Consider the following 14,554-nt stretch of genomic DNA (forward strand, 5'->3'; position numbering starts at 1 on the left):
CTTTATAAAAAGAGTCCAGGGTGTGAGAGCGGCATGACTCCAGCCACCCACAAACATATTCTGATGACTGTCTCCATGCACGTCTATGTGCTTATAGACAAACCGCTCTGAAAAAGATTGGTACGGCTCAATATGTTGTCAAATCAGGCTATTTCTCTAGTCCTTGCACCCTGTGTGATACTTTTTGTGCCTCCTATTTACTTGGTTAGTGTGGAGAGGCAGACTTTATTGTAAGTATTATGGGACGTTGGCATTGCAATGACAAAGTGGGGAAGAAAAAGAATTCTTGAATACATAATTAAAAACACAGATTACAAAGGAATAATCCCGTGGTTAAACAATAGTACGAATATCATTTGCAGTATGTGACAGTATCAGAATATCACAGTTATTTGATATGTATACTGTAACAAACATAGTTTTATAGACCTAAACCCCCCCCAGAAAAAATAGACACAAAAGTATTTATTGTTATTTTTATAAAACATTATTGCTGGGAGTCTTTTTATTAAAAAACAAGATTGAAAAAATAAAGCCAATTCTCATTCATATTTCCAAAAATCCAGGTCCGTTACAACATTCTTGTATAACCTGTCCAAATCCAGTTCAGGGTCACTTATCAACCTCCAGCCATTCATCACACAGACAGTCCAACATCTCATCACTCCTTACCAACCACAGGATCAATATAAAGTGCTGAAACCCTTGACAACTCATCCATACCTACAATATTCCCTCCCGTCACATTAAATAGTCATTTGTCACAAATGCAAATGACAAACCTCTGAAGTCCTCTCATTAATCTAAATTCTGACAGCCGGAAAACATGAAGCTTTGCATTGAAACCTGAGTGCTTTTGGTAGGCTGGAAATAAACTTTTATTAATTGTTGACTTTTAGAAGCAGTTTACTCTGGACTACTATTTTTAGTCCAGCAGATGGCACTGTCGGGTTAAAAAAATTATATTTATGATTATGACCAGCTGGAAAATAAGTCTGTAGTTAACCTTTTCGGATACTGTAATAGTTTTTTAATTTGTTACAATAAAGTTAAATACATTTGAAATACTCTGGACACAATATCTTTGCTAATAGGCCACGAGTAGAGATTTAAAGATTTATAGTTTAAATAAAAAAAAGAAAACGATTTTGCATATCATACCTCATCAGCAAAGAATCATCTATTTTTCGTAGAAAGTTTTGAATTGATTATAAAATGACTTTCATTTGATATTTGTTTTGTGGTGTAAGAAATATAATATAGTAAGCTCTTTACATTTGTTGGGTCCCCCATTCATAAGTGCTTGCGTCTCACGCAATTTTACGACATCATCCAGTTTAGCGCGAAATTCAGAGCGTAGCGTTTAAGCTTCCAAACAATTTCCACGATGACTCGTGAAGTCTGTGATCCATTGACAATGTCTCCATGATGCTTCTGTGAGCGCACGTGGGTGCACAAACTCTTGGTATCTTTCGTGAGATTGATCAAACTATACTCTTCAAACTAGAGTTCAGGGTATCGCAGACGGAATGGTGACCCTGATTTCTGGAACACCCCCCGATGATATTTTAATAATATCTCTTCTCTGGCTCCCGCATGACTTAATTCCTGTAGTAATTTCCCATCCAGTCCCGCAGCTGCCGTCGTGTAATCGTCCGGAGCGCCGGTACCGCAGCCGGTGTGTGATAAACTCTTTTCTTCGGGCAGTTGTACCTGCGCGTTCAGCAGCGGCCCCGGTGAGAACGGGACGGATCCGTCCACCGACACCACCGGACTCGAAAGGACACTTTGCCTTTAAAAGTTTCGCTCCGCGCGCGTTTCCTTCTCATCCGCAGAACTTCGGAAGGTTTCTTAAAGCAGAGAGAATTACAACCCGCTTCCGACATGTGTAATCTCTCGATTTTACCATGAACATCGTGATGTGGTGCTGGAAGACCACCTGCTTGTTTTATGTTCTATATTTTCCATGATAACAATCTACCTTTATTTGGTTTTCTGTAAACCGACTTTGTATTGTATCAACCTCATTTGCAGCTGTTGCGGATGTAGCCTTATGAATGGAGACACTTTTAACCGTAGAAACTGCTGCAGTTGTCATCATTTTGTAAAAATTTTGTAATGCTTTTCAGTACACTACACTATGTATGATAATTAATTCTGTCTTCTTGGACAGAGTAATGCGATCATATTTGGAGATTTTATTTAAAGCTTATTTTATTTTATATGGTTACAAATTATAAAATTAGCATAAAAGCAGTTGTGAATGCTCAGTCACAAAGTGTGTGACTGGAGATGTAATCACACTAATACTGTAAAATGAATATCTATTATACGCAATCTGTGTTTCTACGCCCACTTGACGTTCATCTTCACTCTGTCTTTAGAACAAAAAATGTTGGTTATAAACTAATCTACCCTTAAATTCACCCGGGTATGCCACATAACCAGCTTTCTGGAATACCCCACAGGTAAAGTGGCATAAAGTTACTGTAGTGCAAATGCTGTGGTACCTAAATGAGATGGACATTGCAAAACAATAGTTTATATTAATGGACTGTGTTCAATTGAGACAAAGCCCAGGGCCCGGTTTTTCAAAAGTAATCCATTAGGATTTTGGATAACGGATTGGATCAAATCTTGAAAATGTGTTTTTCAAAAGAAAAAACGGATTACATAATCAGATCAGATCACGTAATCCAATCTTGGTTTTGATCCGGATAAAACCTTTAGTTTGGGTATTTCAGAACTTTTTTGATCCAAAAAATCTGGATTAAACTGATCCCATCAGAAGGGTGGATTCATATGGAAGTAAAATAGTGACTAATGTTTTTGAAGCAGAGAGACGTGCTGAAAAGCACTAACTGAAAAAAATGCATTGTATTAACAGTTCTTGCATTTTAAGGTTCTGCAATTCAATATGGTTGTACATTTAAGCTGTGAATATTTCAAATTGAAAATTTTCACACTCGGTTTCACTGTCTAAAAATTAAAAAATCTAAATTCACCTTTTAAATTTCATTTAAAAAATTGAACTTGTTTTTAAATACAACCTTTAATATTCGACGGATAATTTTCAGTTCATATTATTTCGATTTAAAAATTCGCTTCCACAAATTCAGCGGTTCAAATTCGGCTTGAAATTCAAAGTTTCACATCCGGGAATCCAAGGAAAAGCAATAGAGCGCCGATTCTACAAATGCATGATCTCTTCCTGCTGCCTGACCGCTTCACCAGCAGGTGGTGTAAGTCGGTTCTGACGTAGATCAAATCAAGAAATGAGGATACTCTTTATGTGTTTTCCACGGAGTCCTTTCATCTGCTCGATTAAGTGAATTTAGTTCTCATATATAGCTTCTTAAACATCATCAACATTTTCAGTAATTCAACTGACGCTTGCACTGCCAGTAGTTTGCACAAACACACTCTAGGCCTATTATGCTCAGACTATGAATCTCCTCCTGTTCTGGCCAAAATGAATTAGGTTATGTTTTACTTCAACCCATCATGTTCACATAAATATTATGCATCATCAGCATTTACAGGACATTTATTGTGTTTAACTGTTTAAAGCGGTCAAATACTGAGATCTCAACCAGCATCTCATTGATAACTGCTCCGACTTTAACACGTATGCAACTCTCTCAGTAGGCCTAGTGCTTCTGTTTATATGACATAGAAGCAATCTCTACAGACTTTCTTTTAATTTTCCTCACATGATCTTTTTTTAATTTGCGACTCTCAGAAAATGCTGGATGTTGTGGAATTGTGGAAACGTTCGTCGTTTTTATTTTGTTAATACAAAATAGAAAAAACGATCTTTTAGCCAAGCGAACTTCTTGAGCAGGCCAAATAAAATTGACCAGATACAAATAGACATCACGTTCTTTAGAGCCAAAACAGACACGAAATGTATTGTCGAAGCCAAGAAAGAGACCTCACGGCGTTATGGATCTAACAGCTGTAAGATGGTGTTTCCCAAAATGTTGCTGTCTGTTAATAAAATGCAAAAATGTCAATTACGGTATTAATCTAATAATGTATTGGAAATTTTGGTGTAACAAATATTTGTTGTTTCCATAACATTTAAACTGATTCAATTTTTGTCTTTCAAGTCGATTCGGTAAAGTAAATTCATTTTAAATTACTAGAGACGCAATGCCATATCGGACACAATCTTTTGTCAACGTTTAAGACCCGAAGCCGCTGGGACCCATAAGGATATAACAGACCTGTACACCTCATCGCAAAGTGTCTAAAATGTATGTGTACAGTTCAGATAAACGATCAAGTTTACCCTCTTTAAACTTATGATGACTGAATGAGATGCGTAGGTAGGTGTCTTTATTATTGCAGTATTTCAGTTTGTTTTTATTCATTCGTTCATTTAGCCTAATAGACTATACTTGGCTATATTTTTCGTTCTGACCTCAGAGATTTCAGATGAAAAACAGGCATAATTATTTCCATTGATATGTCTCTTCTAAGTGGTTATTAGTTTGTTTAAGTTAAAGCATTTATATCCTATATTTAAAAATATTTTACAATTACGTTTTGAAGAAAATACTTTACTTTTAATTGGTTATTTATATTGTAGATTATTTTACGTTGTGATAAAATAGTTCATGGCTTGTTTTTATATCTGTTTGCACTACTTTTTCATTTCCAACTGTAGTCAGTTTTAAATGGATATTTATTGTTTTTTTTTCCTATTTAGTTTTATACCAAAATAAACTGTTTCATTTGAATCATTAAGTTTATTGTGATCGTGTTATGAAACTAATGTAATGCTTTAAAATCTTATTGTATTGTTTTCTGGCACATTTAATCATATACCATCGCATGTGTCATTCAAATAGCTTCATGATATTAACTTATTTTATTTTAAAAACTCAATACACAGTATGGCTTAGTAAACCACTGTTATATGTCCATTTTTTCTCATCCCCGAAACTCAAACCATTATTTGATGACTTAAGATGGTGCTTATCAATAGCACGATTTTATGTTTGCATGTGGCAAGCTACAGATATTTGCGTGCATTTGATACGCAGGTGTAATTTACCCATACCATCTTAACCAATATTGTTTTGCTTCTGTATGACATATCGCTTTATTGCTCCCTGACCTCTTTTGAAGTTAATTTGGATAAAAATGCTAAATGCTGCTAAATTACTTAATGTTAATATATCATATGCACGTAAAAAGTAATGAATGGGTATAAATAGCAAGCCAAATACAAACGTAAACTCATACTCTAGATAGACAGTACAAGGAGATCGGGTAGAATATTAAATAATTAAATTAAAATGTATGACTAGTCCAATGATTCCAGGCCACCTAGAATTGTCCCAGTGCTCCATGTCCTTTCTAGGGCTAATAGTGGTGAGCTAAGCTGCCAGTACAAACGTCAATATTTTTTTTCTTGATGAAGCATAAGAAGCCATATGAGAACAACTAAATTCACTTAATCGAGCAGATGAGTGGACTCCGTGGCAAACACATAAAGAGTATCTGCATTTCTTGATTTGATCTACGTCAGAACCGACTTACACCACCTGCTGGTGAAGCGGTCAGGCAGCAGGAAGAGATCATGCATTTGTAGAATCGGCGCTCTATTGCTTTTCCTGGGATTCCCGGATGTGAAACTTTGAATTTCAAGCCGAATTTGAACCGCTGAATTTGTGGAAGCGAATTTTTAAATCGAAATAATATGGACTGAAAATTATCCGTCGAATATTAAAGGTTGTATTTAAAAACAAGTTCAATTTTTTAAATGAAATTTAAAAGGTGAATTTAGATTTTTTAATTTTAAGACAGTGAAACCGAGTGCGAAAATTTTCAATTTGAAATATTCACAGCTTAAATGTACAACCATATTGAATTGCAGAACCTTAAAATGCAAGAACTGTTAATACAATGGATTTTTTTTCAGTTAGTGCTTTTCAGCACGTCTCTTTGCTTCAAAAACATTAGTCACTATTTTACTTCCATAGATTCAGCGTGGATTTTATGCCCAAAATGTAATGAAAACTTTAAAAATGTATAAAATAATACTATATTTGGATCATGCAGTATCTTACAAGATATCATATTTATTCATAAGGTTTTATTTTTATTTGTTCATCCGTCAGGCTACAGTGATTAGGTAAGCTTTAACGTATTCAGCCTTTCAGTATAGGCCTACAGCAAAGTAGAAAGAGTTTGGCCTCATAAAATAATCCTCCAAACAGCTGTCAAAATTGACCAAAAACAATACATTTTATTCTGTCACTAATTGATATACATATTCATCACACTCGAAAATATTTTTGTTTTTAGAATATTTATTAGTGATGCATGCAATGATTACAGAATAACCAAAAACATGCAAAGAATGGCAATCACTGATTTTTGAAATCCAAAACAAACCCAAATCAGAAATAGTGACTAACTATTTCGTCCCTTGTTGCACGTTCTGTTTGCTCTTTCTGGCAGAATGCAGGAGGTTGGTTAGGGTCTCCAAGGGGCTCAGGTGCATCATTGCCAGCACAGAGAGGAACATTGCGCTTAGTAGCGATGTTGTGCAGGACAATACAGGCAAGGGTTATGTTGCATGCTTTCTGTGGTTCCGCTCTCAGGTAGTTAAGGCATGCTAAGCGCCTCTTAAGAACTCCATTTAAACGCTCAATTGCACATCTTGCTCTGCAATGAGCAGTGTTGAGGCGTGCCTGCGTCTGTGTATTTGCTGTTAGAAAAGGAGTCATCAGCCATGGTAGGACTGGGTAGGCACTGCCTCCTAATATTATGCCATCCGGTCGGTTGGTTTGGAGGTCTCTATATAGAGCGCTCTCCCTCAGGATGCGTGCATCATGGACAGACCCAGGCCACTTGACAACGCAGTTGGTGATGATGAGGTCAGCATCACACACAAGTTGGACATTGATGCTGTGCCTCCCCTTTTTGTTTATAAACTCCCATTCATTCTCACGAGGTGCTTGTATATGCACATGTGTGCAGTCGATTGCTCCAATAGTATTGGGCATGTTCCCCAAAAGAAAAAGCTGTGCTTTGCCTGGGCAATCTGGTTGTCCTTTGGAAAAGAAACAAATTCATTGACCAGGCTGGCCAGTGCGATTGACACATCTCTCACCACATCACACACAGCTGATTTCACCACTCTTATATAGTCACCAACAACTTGATAGAAAGTCCCACATGCATAAAATCTGAGAACAATGAGGATCTGGTCTTCCACAGACAGACCGTGACTCCTTTGGGTTCTGTGTTGAAGTTTTGGCCTGAGAAGGTTCACGGGGTACTCTATATCAGCCTTCCCAAAGCGAAACCGGACATACAGCTCCTCTGTGGTGTATTGCTCCAGTGGCTTGGTACGTTCAACATACACCCTTTGACGGTATCCTCTCCTGGCAAAGTGATGGTGGCGGTGGACAACACCTGCCATTTCACTGTCTCTCTGTGAATCCTCTGAGAAAGGTTGATTTATATGGCTGTGTAGTTGGTCTTTTCAAACACACCTATTCCAACTGATTAGTTTTGGCTTGTGTTAAATTGAGGCAATTGGACCCAAGGGCTAAAATTGATGAACAATGTTCACTATAGTAAAGGAACGGAACCATGGACTCAAGAAGCTGTAACCTCACTGCTGCTTTAACCAATGCACTACCAGAGGGTGTTCGGTGCCATCATGGAACAATAGTGCGAAGTTTTATTTATGATAAGGAGACCAACAAAAAGAAAAATGATGTTTGGATTTTAATCACAGAAAATGTGACTGCCATAGGGTCTGGCCAGAGGAGGACCACAGACCAAATCAAATGGCGGTGGAAGAATCTTAAGGCCAGGGCAACAAAGGACCATGCTGAAGCCAAAAACCCAAACAGGCAACAAGCCATTTAAGAGGGGAGATTACACAGATGTGGTCCTCGACATTATTGGAGGTGAGAATTCGCAAGCTCTCCATGGTATTCAAGATGTTGTAGGGGATGGCAGCCTTGGATTGAGGAGGAGGAGGAGAATCTGCCAGTTCCTCCTGAGGCTGATCAAGAGAGCGTATTTATATTGAATCTCAGCTCTGTTCCTGAGGAAGAAGCTGGATCCTCATTGGTTGAGCAAGTGGTAGTTGCCACAGGATCTCAAAGGAAAGGCTTGAAGTGCCCTTCACCAAACAAAGGTGATGATTACAAGGCACTTCTGCAAAAAGAGACTGAACGGGCAGAAGCACAGCTTCGTCTGGCAGAGGAACAACTGGTTCAGACCAAACTTCAGCAAACTAAGGCCAGACTTGAGATCCGCCTCCTAAAGGCTACGCTCAGACAAGCTGGTCTCTCCATATCAGATGAGGAAGTCTGAAATTATTGTGGAGTATTTGACATTAAGTCTTTTTTTTTTATTCAATATATCTATACGTGATACTTGTTATAAATATCCTCAATGTACAGTGTTTGTGTTGTAGGTCTCAGATGAGCGGACTGCTGGAAGAGGATGGGGTGGGTTTTTTCTTGTTTTTAGTTTTTTTTAAATGTATGTGTTTTCATTTCAAATAAAAAAATACTTATAATCACCCCACACAGCCTATTCTCCTTGTTGCTCTTTACATATCTATAGTTCTACATTGTGATTTCCTATCCTGTTTGAGCACTGGTTATCCAGCACTGGTTATCCAGATTTGGTGATCCTGAAAAGTTCCTACCCGGATCAGATTGATCCAATCCGATGTTGCTTTAAAAAACTGGCTCCAAAAGTAAAATGGATTACGTGATCACCGATCGCAAAAAAGGATTACTAAATCCGGATAAATTTTATCCGGATTAAACCTTTTGAAAAGCCGGGCCCTGGAGAAAATAATGTAAACTATAATTGCATTATAACATTATAATTTGGGCTAATTAAAGGTATAAATCCATAATAACAGGGAAACTTTATGAAAATAATTTGTGTATGTTTACAATTGTCCATATAATAATAATTGCAAGTTCATCATAATATACATGTTCACGTGATACTTCTATTAAATATGTAATTTTTACATACGTGTAATATAATTTAAATATGTACATATATACTACATATATATATTTGCCTTTTTAAATCTTTATCTTGGAGCAAAAATTACATTTTGCCTAACAAACTAGAAACAGGATCTGAGAGAGTCACGCATTCTTAACCCTATTGCACCATTCGTATAAGTTTCAAAAAGCCTGATGCAGATGAATACACAGCGCGCTGGCGACATCTCCTGGTCAAGTGATGCACATGCAACCGTGCTATCTACTATTCATTTGCGATGTCAGTTAGATTTGTGACTATAACATAATATTTGTGATAATGGCAAACATTATAATATAAACTTGTAAATGTTTTGATTAATTGTTTGTTACATTTTTTTAATGATTGTCTTTAATTTATCTCCACCCACTGAAACAAGTAGCTCCACTGAAGCGCTAACATGCTTCTGAAAGCTAATTGGTTGAAATGTGGCCACTGATAATTGGATATCTGATAATTGCAGAAGGCGGGACTTAGATTTAGACTTAAACCCATAGCATCATTTGTTTGTTCATTTGATTGTTTGGTTTGTCACTGTGAGGTTATTCAGTGCTAGTTTGATGTATGTGAGTAAAACTTTGCTAACTTACTACACCTTTTTTACATTGATTAATTTAGCAGATGTGACATGCATCTGTTTTATACACAGTAGTTAGTGAAGTCACGTTTTTGCATTAGATGGGTTTTTTTGACCGTTTAAGGCTGCTCGGTGATCATCTCCTCTTCTGATGGGCAGACTTTATTCAACATTTTCATTGATGTCTGTAGATGCTTTTAACTTTCCTCTTCAAGGTTTGGTGGGGTTTGTTAAGTGTAATGTTTCTACAGGATCGGGTACAATGGTACAATGGTTTTACAGGCTGGTCAAGAGATCTCTATAGGTTAGGGTTAGAGAGATGGCTAAGACAGGTTTTTCTACAAATTGGGTAAGGTATTGAGAGTAGATTACTCCAAACAGGTCTGGTGAGCATGGTGGATGTTACTGCAGGTCTGTGAGCATGGAAGTTGTTTCTACAGGTCCGGTGAGCTGTTTCAAAAGTTTCTTTTTTATCCTAACATCTGTTGAAACAAATGGTACTCCAGTAATCACATGTTACATTGTACAGTCTTTTGTGCTTTATTCTCAGACCTGCAGATTCCTATAAGTTCAGTTGTTCTTTCTCCGGGTGTTTGCATCCATTGTTTTTGAAGTAACAGAAATGCTAACTTGTGTATCTTCATGTGTTTGTTGTGCTTGTTTAATTAAAACTAACTATGCTGGAATAAATCTGTTGCTATGGTTATGATCATGTTTTTTTATCTTCAGCCTGTTGTGATCCGCTTAATGTTTGACAAACTAATACTTTATGGTGTTTGTTCAGCTATTACCCTGTTAAAACACCTGCTTGTAAATCAAGTCAACTTTGTTTTAATGTTTTATTTCACAAACACTTATGATTGGAGCAGGAGACTTCACTTAAGGTTAGTGCACCTAAGTCCTAGTTTTGAACAGCTACTCATTGTATTTTACGGTATAGAATTGCCAGCTGTTTTGTTAATTGCTTCTTTGCCTGTAACTGTGTTGAGCCTTCACTGCTTGATATTTAAAAGATGTCCATTTTGTAATGCTGAGCCCTGTTATGCTTTTCTGGGTCAGACTTGTTACCGTGCTCTGTCCTACAGAGTTTACATTAGTAAATCGTCATCAAACAAACCTGATGCATCTAATCCAGGTATTTAGAATTTATATTAGTGCTAATTTCTATTATTTTAATCATTAAAAGTCTAAATACATTCTAAAAAGTGCAACCCAACCGCTTCGCTACTGCTGTGTATTGTCTTCTACCCGTGTCAGGTATGGTGAGGAGCTCTTTAGTGATAACCGTCTGTGTCATGTCTGGAACATTGCAGAAGTGGAATTTCTTTAATATGTTTATTACTTGCGCACTTCATTCAGTTAAGCATCTTGCATGTTTTAAACATTGTCTCTTAAATACTTCATACATTAAGCTTGACAAAATGTTTTATTGTATGTTGAAGTAACATTTTATCAGTGATTAATAGTTGTGTGGAGATGAATGATATCCCGTCACGGCAGTCATTGCTGCCATTGGACTGTTTATTTTTAATATGTTCTGTGTTTGAAAACATTTGATTTTTAACTTGAAACATTGTTTCTTGTATATAATAACCTGATGATTTTGTAAACTTTTAAACTGTGTTAAATGGTACTGATGCAGATGTATGTTTATTTGGTTGAGTGCACCGACTAAATAGATAGCTATGTAAAGAGAACAAACTTTTGACTTTCATCTTCCATTTATACCATATCATAAGTGAATATTCTTAGTGGTTAAAATAACCACTCCATATACGGTTGTCATTCGGTAAAATTGCATTTATTGAATGTGAAACTGTTTACATAATTGCATTGTCTTACAGTCATGTCTTAGTTGACTGTGAGTAGGTCTCAATAAGGGAGCGCGACCCCCATTGAGTATCTCTACATTATCCCTCCTGGAGGTAGCAGATATATTAATTTATTAGTACTGTTATTTTGTTACATGATGTTAACCTATTCTGTTTTTAGAAGATGGTAAATTAGGTAATTATTCTAGGTGTAGTAAATTCCTACTTTTGTAATATGGTATTTTAATGTTTTCAACTTAATTCACACCTCCCACGATATTGTCAGTGGTTAGGACCAATTAGTGTGATGTGATATTACTCTATCTCAAAACAGTCAAACTGCCTCCTTTAAATAGTTACATTTATGTGTCTGCAAGCATGATGCCAAGTTTAAACATTTTTTTGGTAATGACTCTCATGTCAGTTTTCTTTTTGTTGGAAACGATGAGTTAATTGTATGTTTGAATAAATACCTGTTTTTTGTTGCCTTTGTGTCACGGGCCAAGACAAGCCCCTCTTGTATGTACCACCTGGAGGAGTTACCCAGAGACACCACAGACGGACAACAAGGTTAGTAGTAAAAGATCAGTTCTATTTAATTAAAATCCTAATAGCTAAAACACGTAGTGGAAGAGTTCCAACTCTGTACTCCCCTGTCCAGCAGCGGTGGGAGCTCTTGGTGCAACAGTCACAACCCAGCGGGTAACAGAACAGAGGGTCGGCCCAATCGTTCCTATTTGGACGGAACTGGCAAGTAGACTTTCTCACAGCGGCTTCTAGCAGCTTTCCTTCAGAACAGGCAGTAGCAGACAATGGGACAGACTGTAGTAAGAGATCTACGTAACAGCGGCTTCCAGCGGCTTCCCTTTCAGGGCAGACAGCCGCAGACAGGGAACTGAAGGTGGTAAGAGACTTTCTCACAGCGGTTTCCGGCAGCTTTCCTTAGAACAGGCAGTAGCAGACAATGGGACAGATGGTAGTAAGAGACTTTCTCACAGCAGCTTCCAGCAGCTTTCATTCAGAACAGGCAACAGCAGACAATGGGACAGACGGTAGTAAGAGATCTACTCACAGCGGCTTTCCTTCAGAACAGGCAACAGTAGACAATGTGACAGACGGTAGTTAGAGATCTACTCACAGCGGTTTCCAGCAGCTTTCCTTCAGAACAGGCAGCAGCAGACAATGGGACAGACTGTAGTAAGAGATCTACGCACAGCGGCTTCCCTTCAGGGCAGACAAAGGAACTGAAGGTGGTAAGAGACTTTCTCACAGCAGCTTCCAGCAGCTTTCATTCAGAACAGGCAACAGCAGACAATGGGACAGACGGTAGTAAGAGATCTACTCACAGCGGCTTTCCTTCAGAACAGGCAACAGTAGACAATGTGACAGACGGTAGTTAGAGATCTACTCACAGCGGTTTCCAGCAGCTTTCCTTCAGAACAGGCAGCAGCAGACAATGGGACAGACTGTAGTAAGAGATCTACGCACAGCGGCTTCCCTTCAGGGCAGACAAGGGAACTGAAGGTGGTAAGAGACTTTCTCACAGCAGCTTCCAGCAGCTTTCATTCAGAACAGGCAACAGCAGACAATGGGACAGACGGTAGTAAGAGATCTACTCACAGCGGCTTCCAGCAGCTTTCCTTCAGAACAGGCAACAGCAGACAATGTGACAGACGGTAGTAAGAGATCTACTCACAGCGGCTTCTAGCGGCTTCCCTTCAGGGCAGACAGCGGCAGACAAGGGACCTAAAGGTGGTAAGAGACTTTCTCACAGCGGTTTCCAGCAGCTTTCCTTCAGAACAGGCAACAGCAGACAATGGGACAGACTATAGTAAGAGATCTACGCACAGCAGCTTCCCTTCAGGGCAGACAGCGGCAGACAAGGGATCTGAAGGTGGTAAGAGACTTTCTCACAGCGGCTTCCAGCAGCTTTCCTTCAGAACAGGCAACAGCAGACAATGGGACAGAATGCAGTAAGAGATCTACGCACAGCGGCTTCCAGCGGCTTTCCTTCAGAACAGGCAACAGCAGACAATGGGACAGAATGGAGTAAGAGATCTACGCACAGCGGCTTCCAGCGGCTTTCCTTCAGAACAGGCAACAGCAGACAATGGGACAGAATGCAGTAAGAGATCTACGCACAGCGGCTTCCAGCGGCTTCCCTTCAGAACAGGCAGCAGCAGACAAGGGAACTGAAGGTGGTAAGAGACCTACTCACAGCGTATTCCAGCAGCTTTCCTTCAGAACAGGCAACAGCAGACAATGGGACAGACTATAGTAAGAGATCTACGCACAGCAGCTTCCCTTCAGGGCAGACAGCGGCAGACAAGGGATCTGAAGGTGGTAAGAGACTTTCTCACAGTGGCTTCCAGCAGCTTTCCTTCAGAACAGGCAACAGCAGACAATGGGACAGAATGCAGTAAGAGATCTACGCACAGCGGCTTCCAGCGGCTTTCCTTCAGAACAGGCAACAGCAGACAATGGGACAGAATGGAGTAAGAGATCTACGCACAGCGGCTTCCAGCGGCTTTCCTTCAGAACAGGCAACAGCAGACAATGGGACAGAATGCAGTAAGAGATCTACGCACAGCGGCTTCCAGCGGCTTTCCTTCAGAACAGGCAACAGCAGACAATGGGACAGAATGGAGTAAGAGATCTACGCACAGCGGCTTCCAGCGGCTTTCCTTCAGAACAGGCAACAGCAGACAATGGGACAGAATGCAGTAAGAGATCTACGCACAGCGGCTTCCAGCGGCTTCCCTTCAGAACAGGCAGCAGCAGACAAGGGAACTGAAGGTGGTAAGAGACCTACTCACAGCGTATTCCAGCAGCTTTCCTTCAGAACAGGCAACAGCAGACAATGGGACAGACTATAGTAAGAGATCTACGCACAGCAGCTTCCCTTCAGGGCAGACAGCGGCAGACAAGGGATCTGAAGGTGGTAAGAGACTTTCTCACAGCGGCTTCCAGCAGCTTTCCTTCAGAACAGGCAACAGCAGACAATGGGACAGAATGCAGTAAGAGATCTACGCACAGCGGCTTCCAGCGGCTTTCCTTCAGAACAGGCAACAGCAGACAATGGGACAGAATGGAGTAAGAGATCTACGCACAGCGGCTTCCA

The sequence above is a fragment of the Triplophysa dalaica genome, chromosome 2, assembly GCF_015846415.1.
Source record: "Triplophysa dalaica isolate WHDGS20190420 chromosome 2, ASM1584641v1, whole genome shotgun sequence".
NCBI classification, from domain to species: Eukaryota; Metazoa; Chordata; class Actinopteri; order Cypriniformes; family Nemacheilidae; genus Triplophysa; species Triplophysa dalaica.